Source organism: Belonocnema kinseyi, chromosome 6 (assembly GCF_010883055.1).
Source record: "Belonocnema kinseyi isolate 2016_QV_RU_SX_M_011 chromosome 6, B_treatae_v1, whole genome shotgun sequence".
Lineage (NCBI taxonomy): Eukaryota > Metazoa > Arthropoda > Insecta > Hymenoptera > Cynipidae > Belonocnema > Belonocnema kinseyi.
Window position 1 is genome coordinate 39,115,013 of NC_046662.1, and position 13,100 is coordinate 39,128,112.

The 13,100-nt window shown below is 31.1% G+C and overlaps 1 protein-coding gene across 4 annotated transcripts in view; it reads right to left on the bottom strand.

Moving 5' to 3' along the window:
• The window catches only part of LOC117174523 (zinc transporter 2-like), a 142,593-nt gene that overhangs the window by 17,361 nt on the left and 112,132 nt on the right, over positions 1-13,100 (bottom strand). The window lies entirely within an intron of this gene.

Genomic DNA, 13,100 nt, shown 5'->3' on the forward strand with positions numbered 1-13,100 from the left:
TACCTGTGTTTGTATTATTATTTATTCGATGTTGTTAACTGGGCGATGAGGAAGGTTCTTCAATATCTTTGGGTACCCAGTGGGATACACTATTCGAATTTCTTCTTACCCTTTCGCTATTCGCTCGATTAAAACTTTTCTGGAATGGAAGTTTCTAATGTGTCCCCTAAGTGTTTAAATTTTTCCTGTACCTTTTTCCTTATTCCTTAACACACACCCCCACATCCTTACTTGTAGGTGGGAGGGGGATCTACAGTTTAAGGTGGGTTCCGAACCACCAAGAGCAACAGCTTTAAGTACTTAGAGAACCTTTTTCTCTAAGAGTTACCGGTTCCACGACTCTCCGGAGATGAATAAACTCCCGTGCTAGGCTACTGTTCACCGCATGGGCCGCCGAGGCTCTTCCAGACTGGGAGGCGGGAATCGAACCCGCAAGCCGAAGGAGTGGGTCCAAAGCCTACGCTTCAGTCCCCTCGACCATCGTCCCACTAGATTTAATACTTTTCTGAGCTGTCTATGGTCACATTTCTGCAATGGTGTTGTGTCCTGCGACACGTTCATTTCCTGTTAACGTATCACATTTTGTTGATCCTTGTGATCCTTCAAATATGCACGTAATATTGTTGTTGACATCATCTCCGCTTGAAAAATATATTTGAGAGGCCTGAGTACTTCGGCAGCCCGAGAATATTTTCCAATTCGGATGATTCTTATTTCACTCATATTTAACAGGGGGTACAACTTTTCTAGGTATTCTTCAATTTTATTGTGATCCAACTCCTTACCAGTTTCGTTATTTGACATCTCGATGACACCGTCTATCATTATTTTATTTTCCTAACTGAGAGCGTTCGTGTATGTTCCTTATAATATTTGTCGTTGTTTTAGAGTTTTCGCCACTATTTGTTTGAGAACTCAGATCTCTGATATCTTTCTTCAAACAATGAACCTCACCAATCAGGGAATCATATTGGGTAGTTAATGCTTGTATATGACTGCTTGTTTTGCTCTAAGTTTGTTCCATGGCACCAATCCGTTCGTTTGTTTGAGTTATTGTCACATCAAACACATCAATACGTGCTATTAATGAATCCACTGATTGCTTAACCGTTTACAAATCTTCTTATATGGCTAATATTAGATATGCAAGCATAGTGTCTAGAGTTTCCACAGTGATATGCTACTCCAGGTATCAGTGAATTCACATTAAAATACCAGGTATCAAGTTGATGCAGCAAATGGATCAAAAGTATGCAACGTTTTGATACCTGTATTCATGATCAACTTGATTCTAATTTCGAGATCAAGTGTCCGTCATAAAATTTCAACTATTGAACAAATTATAAAATTATGGAAACCTCTGACCTGAATAATGATTCATAAAAACCGTTTAAAAGTAAATTGCTAATCAAATTTTGAAAAAAAAAATCATTTAGTTTAGCTCCGTTTATTTAAGTGTATGGTAATTGATGTTGTTGATGTTTATTTACAAATGTCCGCAAATTTGGATAAAGGATCGATTATCGATTTGCAGAACTTGAATTTGGCAGAAAGGAATGTTTTTCGAAAATCGTCAACTTTAATTATGTTTTGAATACTGATACTAGTACACGCTGAAGTTTTTCTCATTAATTTTCATTCATCTTCTAAAGCAAATCATATTGAGTTGAAATTCTAAATCAAAATAGCTGCAACAATTTGATACCCCAAGTTTTAGTGTGTTTGATTTGATGTCTTACATCATTTTGAATAGCCTCCATTAGGTAATAGATTTGCAAAACCGGCATTTGTGTTGTTTTCCACTCGCATATGGAGCAGGAGTTTGTTTATTATATTTAATTTTATGAGGTCAATATTTTCACATGGGTTAGTGTAGTTCATCCAGGTTTAATTAATATCAGCCAATGTTATTTATCTGAAGAGTTAAATCATACCTGCTTACTGGGATTTTATCACAATTAGCAATCAAGAGGCATGAGTCACTATTCCAAAAAGACTTTTAGATTATAATTTTCAAATAATTTCTTGCTTTCGCGATGAATTGATTAAACTAAAACAATTCCATAAAGATTTTCACCTTAGAGAATAACTAGCGATATCTTTTGTACCTATGTCTCACTCGCCTACAATGTATAATCAGAATGAAATGTCACTATGTCAAATCATTCAACACCACATGGCAAAACATTTCTTCTAAAATAAAAACTCACTTTTTTATCACCAAGTTCAAAGAAAAAAATTATGTTACATCAAGTCGAACATTTGAATGAATCACCCAGCAATATAAGGTACCGAAATAGTCCTTGTAGACCTAACGACGACCCAGTGGGCACAAAATTTAGCGACGTATTTACGACATCGTTACAACATCTTTAGGGCACCTTTACGATATTCTATGCCCATTTCGTTAACGTGTCCTTACGATTTCGTGAAGACGTCGTATAATCTGACGTCTTTACGATATCGTAAAGGCGCCTTAACGACATGGACATAGGATGTCGTAAGGTTGTCGTAAAGACGTCGCTAAATTTTGTGCCTATTGGGGGGCTTTATTTTAGACCGACCGTTCCAGAAAACGACCTTTTCATTTTTTGAATTTGAAAAAAAATTGTTTCGCGAGCATAAAATCTCAGTGGGCACAAAATTTGGCGACATCGTTACGACATCTTTACGATATCCTATGTCCATGTTGCTAAGGTGTCTTTACGATATCGTAAACACGTCGTATGATCTGACGATGTCTTCACGATATCGTAAAGACATCGCAACGACACGGACATAGGATGACGTAAAAATATCGTAAAGATGTTGTAACGATATGGTAAAGACGTCACCAAATTTTGTGCCCACTGGGATTAATCCCTTTCAATTATTTTTTTACGCAGAATTCATAGTCGAAACTCTGAGCCTTTTTAAAAGAACTTAAATTCAAATTAAACAACATTTTTAACTTAAATGATAAAATTAAGAAAAAAGGGCCGACTGATTATTGCAACGCGGTTCAGTGAAGAAACCCGAGTGTAAATATAATAAAAAAATAGTTGATGTCATAATTTTTTTATTTGAATGTAGTTATTTTCATTTTCTTGTCATCCACTTTAGGAAAAAGTCGTAATTTTTATTCAATTATAATTCACAAAAGTTCATTCTATTCCTTAAAAATTAATTTCTATTATAAAAGATTATAAAATTCAATTAAATAGTGACATTTTTAATCAAAACATGATTCTTCAACTCAGAAAATTAATGTTTTACGAAGAGAGATACATTTTGAACAAACCTAAAATATAATAGTAGAATTTGAACCAAAAGGAATGTACTTTAACCCAAAAAATTGAATTTTCTCTTTAAAAAGGGGAAGAGAGGACAACAGTAGTTTTTAAAACATAAAACAGCCCTCTACCCCCCCCCCCTCCTCCTATTTGGTAACGTAGTTTATGCACGGCTTCTTATTAACAGTAAAGTATCAACCCTGTGAAGTTTATTATTTAAACAAATAGAGCATAGAATAAAGTAATGATAAAATTTGTTGCAGGACATTTTTTAGAGGGATAAAGTTTTATTCAGACAACTTCGCATTTTTCAAAAAACATGTGTTGTCATGGAAAAACAAAAGAAAGTTTAATCGCCCATGTAGAAATTTCCCCGGTTGGTCCTAATACAACAAGGTTTCTGGTCGGATCCCGGCCGGGCTACCCCTGGCTGGGTTTCATGGACAGGAAACCGGGCGGGAGCCGGTCGGGCTACATTTTTCTCGATTCACGTAGTCTGGGGCTGGCCGGTTACTGGCCGGGCCAACCCTGGTTATATGCCATGGACGGGAGCCAGTTGGGCAATGGTCAGGTCAATGTTTTTGTAAAAATTACACATTTTTTAAGAGCCGTGATATTATCAAAGACGTAATTATGGATGCTAGATGAATTATTATTTGAAAATGATAACTTAAAAATTTATTAGATCAGTGAAACAAAAATGAGCTTTTTTAAATTCTTTAAAAAAAACATTAAATTTTTTCGAATAATTTAACATTTTAAATTAAACTGTAATCGATTCTGCTATGTGCAACGACAGAAATGATACAATTTTTATAAACTTCTCTATATTCAGACAATGTTTAGCATGCACAATTTCAAATTTACCGGCATATATAGCGCCTGCTGTGTCTGTCGTCTGCATAGACACTCAGTAATTTTCAGTTTCGCCCCTGGAACGAGAATGCTCCTTGCACTCACGTCGCGTCGTCTCTTCGAAGTTCGCAAATAAAATCGAGACTCGTAGTTAAAATCAACCTTATTTCAGTAATTAGTTTGAATCCCCCAATTAGTGCGCGAATAATTATTATTTTAAATTAAAATATAGTCTTGTCTATACAGTTTTTACTTTCTTCCTTCCTAACCTTAAATCACCACGTGGCTTCCAAATTGCTATGATATTCTATCTGGGAATAAAATTCTACTCCAATTTTCTTGCCAGAATTGGTTCACTTGATTTGACTTTTAAAGTTCACCGTAATCTTTACGATGAGCTTTAAAAGACAAAACAAGTTACCAATTTCTCGCCTGAAGCAACATTTCTTAACCGCTTTTTTGCCGGATTACCCGACCGGATCCCGGCCGGTATTGAAGCCGGGATCCGACCAGTTTACCGTGACGTTTTTAGCCGGATCCCGGCCGGATTCCCCGACCAGCGCCCGGCTTAAAGCGGGGCTATCCGGCTGGGACCCGGCCGGATCCCTGATTGGATTCCTACGCGGGCGATATTTCGTTAAAGTTTATCCTGTAAAGTTAATTTTCGTTGCAGCGAATCTTTCGTCGGAAATCGATGTAAAGTTTATCTTCTGTTTTTTTCTGTGAACGTTAAAATTTGATAATTTACGAATTTAAGTTTAATATTTGAGCAAATTATTGTAAACAATTTATATAAATAATTATTTTATAAGGTGATCAAGCAATACCAAAAACCTGTACAAATTATTAAATTATAAATATTCCAAGTAACAAATTGTATTATTTTTGTTCGAAATACAGTTTTTCTCATTGAACAACATTCAAAATTAATTCTAAGTAATAAGTAGCTGCAAAATCATATATATGTTAAATATTTGTATTGTTAATAACAATATTATAAAAAAATAGAATAGGAATCGCTTTCCACAGGGAAAAAATTGTTTTTTTTTGTGCTTGATCATGTTGCAGCTGTGTGAATTTAAATAATCAATCATTTATAGTAATTTTATGCCTGAATAAGCGGTTTTTTCATAACGATTATTTTAATGCATTTTGATAGTGATACTTAAATAAATAATTTTGTTAGTAATTCTCAATTAATATTTTTATTAAATAATACTACAAAATTATAACTTGTATTAATAAAATATGTAGGAAAAATGATTTTGCGACGGAAATAAGACGTTTTTTTATAAAAGTCAGAATTTTATATTATTATTTAATAATAATAATCATTGAAAATCTCTGACAAAGTTACTCATTTAAGTATCACTATGAAGATGTATTAAAAGAATCGTTTCGAAAAAACTGCTTAGCCCGGCATAAAATTGCTATAGATGAATGTTTGTTTAAAATATTCTTAATATCAATAACAAGTGCGAGATGGTGCCACACTTTCTTGATGACATATAACCACTGGACAGCTGTAACATGATTCAACAGACAAAATAATTTTTTCTGGATCGAAAACGCTACATTTTTATTTTGTTTCTATTATTGTTATTAACAATACACATATTTAACATTTATTGTTTTCTACATCTGTTTATTATAATTTAGAATTAATCTGAAAGATGTTTAATGAGAAAAACAATAGTTCGAAAAAGAATACATTTATATTTTTCAATTTTTAAAACAGTTTACTCGGTATATATTTACAGTTTCGCGAGTTTATTATAAATAATGTTTTTTCAGTTTCTAGGAATTCAGTTATTATTTTTACTTTAGAAATCTTCAGAAAATATAGGAACCAACGATTAATTTAATAATGAAATTATACTAAAAACATAATTAATCATTTCTTAAATTTGTCTCTAAAGTCCATGAATTAAAATAACAATGCAAACCAAATTTTAATTTGATCTTTTTATATTTAAAATTCGGTGCATATTTAGGTAAGATTAATTTGGGTACCATTATAAATTCATTTTAAACCGATTCAAATTATTAAGATTTGAAGTAAAATTTTGCACATTTAACAAGACAGATGAATTTCTAACCAAATAGTTGAATTTTCAACGAAAAGGATTAATTTTCCATAAAAAAGAGAATTTTTCAAAACAAAAAAAAAACATAAATTTTTAATCAAATAATTGAATTTTCAAACAAACAGATTAACTACTACAAAAAAAAGTTTTCAAAAAAGACATGAATTTTCAATTAAAAAAAAATAAATAAATAAGAATAAAGTTAAATTGAGAAACAACGTTATGAATTTTCAAGTAAAATTATAAATTTTCAATCAAAAAGATGAATTTTCTATCAAGAAAGACGAATTATTAACTAAAAAATAGAATTTTTAAATTAAAAACTGAATAGTTAAATTTTTAGTTTAAAAAATTAATATTTAACCTAAGAGATGAATTTCTACATAAAATTATGGAATATTCAACTGGAATAGTTATATTTCCAATTTCTCTAAAATGTTCAATAAAAAAAATTCGATAAAATAAATAGAATTTCATCGGCAAAAGTTAAGATTTCAGTAAAAAAAATAATTAACCAAAAATTAATTAAATTAATAACTAAAGAGATAGATTTTCAATTAAAATAATGAATATTCGACTAAATTAATTAATTTTTAATAAAGAAGTTTATCTTTTTACCACGTAATTGAATTTTTACTTTAAAAAATACATTATGAACGGAAAACGCAGTATTTGATATTTCAATAAAAAAAGAATTTTAACAAAATACATCAATTTTCAACCAAAAATATAATACTTAAATTTTAAGTTAAATGAATTAATTTTCAACTAGAAAATAACGAATTTCCTACAAAATTGTTAAATAAAATGATATCAGAGAAAGCTAATTTTACAAATAAAGATTCATTGTTATTCACTTTCATATTGGTATTATAAAAAAAGTTGAACAGGCTTTCAAAAAATTACCTGACATTTCTAAGTTTTCACAGTCTAAAAATAGGTGTATCACGAAAATCTGTAAATCATTGTTGTCGCTTTTCCTCAATGCCTATTGGGTAATTTAAACAAATTAAAGGAAAGAATGTTGCTAAATTCACAAAAATGATATTAGGAATTAAGTTTCAGTTGAAGGGCAGCGACAAAGAATGTCACTATTAAAACTGACAACATTATAATAGATTGTAAGATTTACTGATATAAAAGTTTTATTCCTTGCATTATTTAAATTGAAATATATATATTTTTAAACAAAACTTTCCCCCCAAATAACGTGAATTTTTGCTTATTTAAGATAAAATTTTACCTTCTTTTTTACTTTTTGATCCTGTTAAGTTGGTGATCGTTAGCTTAAAATTTTCAAGCACTTGGGTAATTTAGTTTTATTTACAAAATATTTTTTTAATGTCCAACCAACTAATTAAACTCTTTAATTAACGATTTCTGTAAATTAAGTTAATTACAAAATCCATGATAGCGATCCGGCTGATGATTTAAAAATTCGGTTTTTCAAGAAAATAGTTAAATTTTCAACAACAACACATTAAATTTTATTGAAAAAGATCAGTTTTTAACCAAAACTTATATAACTAAATTTCAAGTTAAAAACAATCATTTTCAACCAAACAGATAAATTTTCGACTAAAAATATGGAACATTCAATTGGAATAAGTTAAATTTTCAGTTAAAAAATTACATTCTACAAAAAACTATCAACAAAAAAACTAACTTTCAAAAAAATACTAGAATAGTTGAATTTTTGGCCAAAGAGATGAATTTCAAACTAAGAAACTTAATTTCGACCAAAAAGATGAAATTTCAACTAAAAAAGATATTTTTCAACAAAAAACTGAATACTTACATTTTGAGTCAAAAAATGAATGTTCAACCAGACATAAATTTTTAACTAAGATCATATAATATTCAACTGGAATAATGGATACATTTTCAGTTCAAATGAATAATAATTGTTTTTAACAAAAAAAGAAACAAAAATACATGAATTTTTATTTAAAAAAGCAAAATTTCAACAGAAAAAACAAACTTTTAACAAAAGAATTAAATTTTCAACCAAAGTGATGAAGCGTCTATAAGAAACAATTAATTCTTAACGAAAAGTGTAATAACTAGCGACTGTTGGTTCTCGCGCTTCGAGCTCGATAATGCATTTACCTCCCGCTACGCGCTCTATCTTTCTGCACAGACTTTTTAAAACTAAAGGGGAAAGTACCGACAACAGTTATTTTGGTGATTGTGAATTCTCTTTTGTTAAAGCTAATTCGGCTTTAACGAAAACATTCTCATCACGTACCTCGTGCATCCCAATCGAGTTTATCCCTGAAATTTTATATCATTCCCTTAAATGTATATTATTATAATTCGTAACTTGCATTGATATTAAAACAGAGGAAATTTCATTGTCCCGTTTAAAAAAATGTGCATTCTTTTAAACAAATTTGGTTATTCAACGTTTTATTGCAACTTTGGTCGTTTTTCTATAAACTGAATTTTTTCATTTCCAATGTTTTCTTTATGATATAAACTTTACACACATGGATAGAAAATTTTTTAATTTTTAAAAAAGTGGTCTCAAAAATGTTCAAAATACGTTAACTTTTTGAATTTTCATCCAAAATGGCTGGCTAACGAACTTTACCTTTAGTTTCTGACACTCAGAGAGTGTACCAAAGGCCAATCGAATAGATTAATTTTTTCAAAAGTTATCGTGCTCACAACCTGACATACAGACAGACACATTTTTAAAAACCTGTTTTTCGGATTCTGGGGGTCTCAAAACGTGGACATTTGACAAAAATGGGGGCGGGGGGTTAAATTTTACACAAATCCTTCTCTGATGAGAATGTAAAAAGTAATTTATTTGCCATGAATAATGTTTTGATACTTTTGTTTTTTGTTTTATTCGTGAAAAATAGCATTTAAAACATTTAAACAAAGTAAATTTTTTTTAAAACCCACACATGAGACGAAAAAGAAATTAAAAAATATGAGCTGTGATGAGAATGTGCACACGCAGCGGGCTAATTGTTTTTATTGTTAATATAGATTTTCACGATTAAAACACAAAATACGCATCCTATCAAAAAGTGATTGGCAACAAATTTATAGATTTTTCAAAAATGCACCATTTTTGTGTATAAAACTTTTTACATATTTTGCACAGTTTAACCGCGAAATGTAATTTTTTATTTTTTATTCTTTTTTTATCCTGTCAAAACTTGAATTTTTAATTTTTTAAAGAAAATTTAAAAAGTTGTTGAAACAATCTTTTAGGACATTCAAAAAGAAACATTTTTCTTCTCTTGACTTTTTTCATATCGTGCGTTATTTGGCTTAAAATGTTGATTTTCGTGTTTTTTGAAATTTTGTAAATGCTATAACTCTGGTAAATTTTGGTTTTATAAAAAAAGTCATTAAGATAAATTGTTCGTCTGTTCGAATACTATGAACATCCGTACAAAATTTTTTTTGAATTTTGAAAAAAACGGTTTCAAAAATTTTCAAAATACGTTAACTTTTTGAATTTTCATCCAAAATGGCTGGCCAACGAACTTGACCTTTAGTTTCTGACACTCAGAGAGTGTGCCGAAGACCAATCCAATAGATTGATTTTTTCAAAAGCTATCGTGCTCAAAGCCTAACATACATGCATACATACATACATGCATACATAAATAAATACACATTCTAAAAACCTGTTTTTCAGATCCTGGGGATCTCAAAACGTGGACATTTGACAAAAACAGGGGGGGGAGGGGTCAAATTTTATACAAATCTAATACCTTCTCTTATGAGAATGTAAAAAGTTGAATGTACAACCAAAAAATTTGCAACCTAACGAATACGTGTTTTTAACCAATTTAGTGAATTTTCAAATAAAAAAAATCAGTTTGTTATCTAAAATTAAATAGCTACATTTTTATTTTAAAAATTCATTTTCAACAAAATAGTTAATTATTTAAACAAAAAAAAGGAAGAATTTTCAACTAAAATTATGAATCCTTAACAAACAAAATTTATTTGGAACCAAATAATTTAATTATGAGCCCAAAAAATGACTTTCCTACTATAAAAAGACAGAATATTTAATTTAGAAAGAAAAAATAATTTACAAAAAAAAAAAACAATTCACAAGAAAAAAATGAATTTTCAACCATCAACGTAATTGTACGTCCATTTTATTTTCAAATTACTATATATATCCTGATTAATTTACGATACTAAAGTACTTATTTGAAATCTAGTGTAATTTCACTTCAGGTTACGATGTGAAAATAAAACGAAGGTTGTTCTATTTTCAGTCGACTATAAAATTACTAAATTCGTTGATGGAAATTATTCGATCGGTATGGGACATAGTAAGTTTACTTAAGGGCATGTGACACAGCTAAATACCTATATTACCGGCCTAACTTTATGAGTTCACTGAATGTTTTTTTGAACCTAAGAACTTTTTTTGTAAATAAAATATCGAGCTGAAACTTTGGAAAATGTATTAGAGTACAATAAAGTACGTTCAAGTACTGCATTTTGGTAGGAACTTCACTGAAAATTATTTTATCTTTTTTCTGAAACTCGACATATTTTGAAGGTTCGAACCTTTTTTGTACATAAAATATCGGTCTCAAACTTTGAGAAATGCAAGAGCCGAAAGAAAACTACGTTTAAATACAAATCTTAATAATAAAAGATGTAAAAAAATAATTTCAACTGTCAATTCCATCGGCATCAGTCGGTAACGTTGTGCACGAAAATACAAACCCTGGCGGCCACTAGATGAGGCTCTGGAGGTTCCTATTTTCGTGTACAACGTTACCGGCTGATGCCGATGGAATTGATAGTTGAATTTCTTTTTTACCTCTTTTATTATTAGGCTTTCTGCTTAAACGTAATTTTCTTTCGGCTCTTGCATTTCTCAAAGTTTGAAACCGATATTTTATCTATAAAAAAAGTTCGAACGTTCAAAAAATGTCGAGGTTCAGAAAAAAGATGAAATAATTTTCAGTGAAGTTCCTACCAAAATGCAGTACCGAAACGTACTTTATTGTACTCTAATACATTTTCCAATGTTTCAGCTCGATATTTTATTTACAAAAAAAGTTCTCAGGTTCAAAAAAACATTCAGTAAACTGAAAAAGTGAGGACGGTAATATGGATATTTAGCTGTGTCACAAGCCCTTAAGTTGATAAACTTACTTTGGGCGTCAAGTCTACAAAACTGTACATAAATTTTAACGATGTCTGATTTTCTATCGCGAGGGAGTAACTTCGTACAGACAAACGCCCAAACGGCCGCTTACCATTTGGTACGAATTTCGTTTGTTTACATTCGGCGACATTCTGGTTTTGACGATGTAGAGTTCAACCAAAGATGAACTTTTAGTTTAGTATCCTTTTTTGTGTGGACTCAAAATATTGTTTTGACCATATTAAAGAACACTGATTTTCGCTAATTCGTGTGAATCTTCAGTATTCATTTTTGTCAATTCTGTATGAATCCATTTTTCCTTCGTAAGTGTTGATCGCAGTGTGCACATTTATATGGGGATGATTTTCAAATTGAAATCTTGACAATGATAAAATTATAAAAAAATTCGAATATTTACATTTTATAAGTTCAAAAATATATTCGTGAATATTTAAATTTTGAAAAAATAGGCTGTTACAAAAAGGTCCTATTTTTTAAATTTAAATTTAACAAAGAATGCACAGAAAACGATGGTATTAAATTTGTTGCAGCTCAAGTTTCATTGGTCTGACAATGAAAGTTTTTAGTCTCATATTTAGTCCTATGAACGCAGTGGCACATCTGGGCATCTAGCGGAAATGATAATTTTTGAGACTGAATTTGGGCTCATCTGGAGAGTTGCGTGGAGTGCTGAACCGCGCTGTCAGCCATCTGAACACTTGTCAAAGCAATTATTTGCTCTGCGATATTAGACTAAATAATTGTTAATAAGCAATCTGATTGAAATAATATTTACCTAGTTTTCAACTTTCTTTCATTTAACAGTGCGTAGTAGTCACTTAGAATATAAATTAATACTTCCTAATGCAACTTTCAAATCTTATGTTAATCATGGCCGTCGACATTTAAACTAAAGCCGGGATGTACAGAAAAAGTCATGACCGTCTGCATATACAATTATGTATTTTCACTTCAACCACCAACTAACTTCACTTTTTCATATCGAAGCGTCCTAACGATAGGATGCCATAGCACGCGATTGACTAGATGATACTTTATTATTATTATTACACCATTAAGCCATTTCCCTTTCGGGATAGGCGTGACTCATTTGGCAGGGGAAAGGAGTAGTGTGTGGAAGGGATAGAGATTTTTTAGTTTGATCCAGAATTCTCGTGCTATTTGAGTAAATAACACGTTCGTTCCGCAACACTGCTCCGACCCAGGTTGCTGATCAATCTCTCTAGCAATCACCCCAAGCGAAGAACCTCACGAAGTCGTTATGTAAGGTTCCCCCCTTGGGTCCATTAATAGCCAAGGTCTTTGTTTCAGGCGTCGTTCACTCTACTGACACTCTTTTTATGAACTATTTGCCGCCATACTTACTTGTCCTGGCATACTACTCTAGCTTCTTTCATGTCCATGCATTTTTTCATGCAGGCTCTCGCGTTTCTATGACTTCTTATGTGTCTTCTAAGTAGGGTCTCATTCACACATTCTAACCATTCTTTCCGCGGTCTACCTCTGGGCACGTTGCCATTTACTTTACCTTGATACACTTGTTTCGTTAGTCGTTTATTTGGCATTCTCTCAACATGTCCGAACCATCTTAATCGATTTCTTTCCCATGTGTCTGCTAGCGCGTCTCTTCTGCACCACATTCTTTTAGAATTATCTCGTTACTTAATTTGTCCATTAGGGATTTCCCGCTTATTATGCGCATGAATCTCATGTCAATTGCGT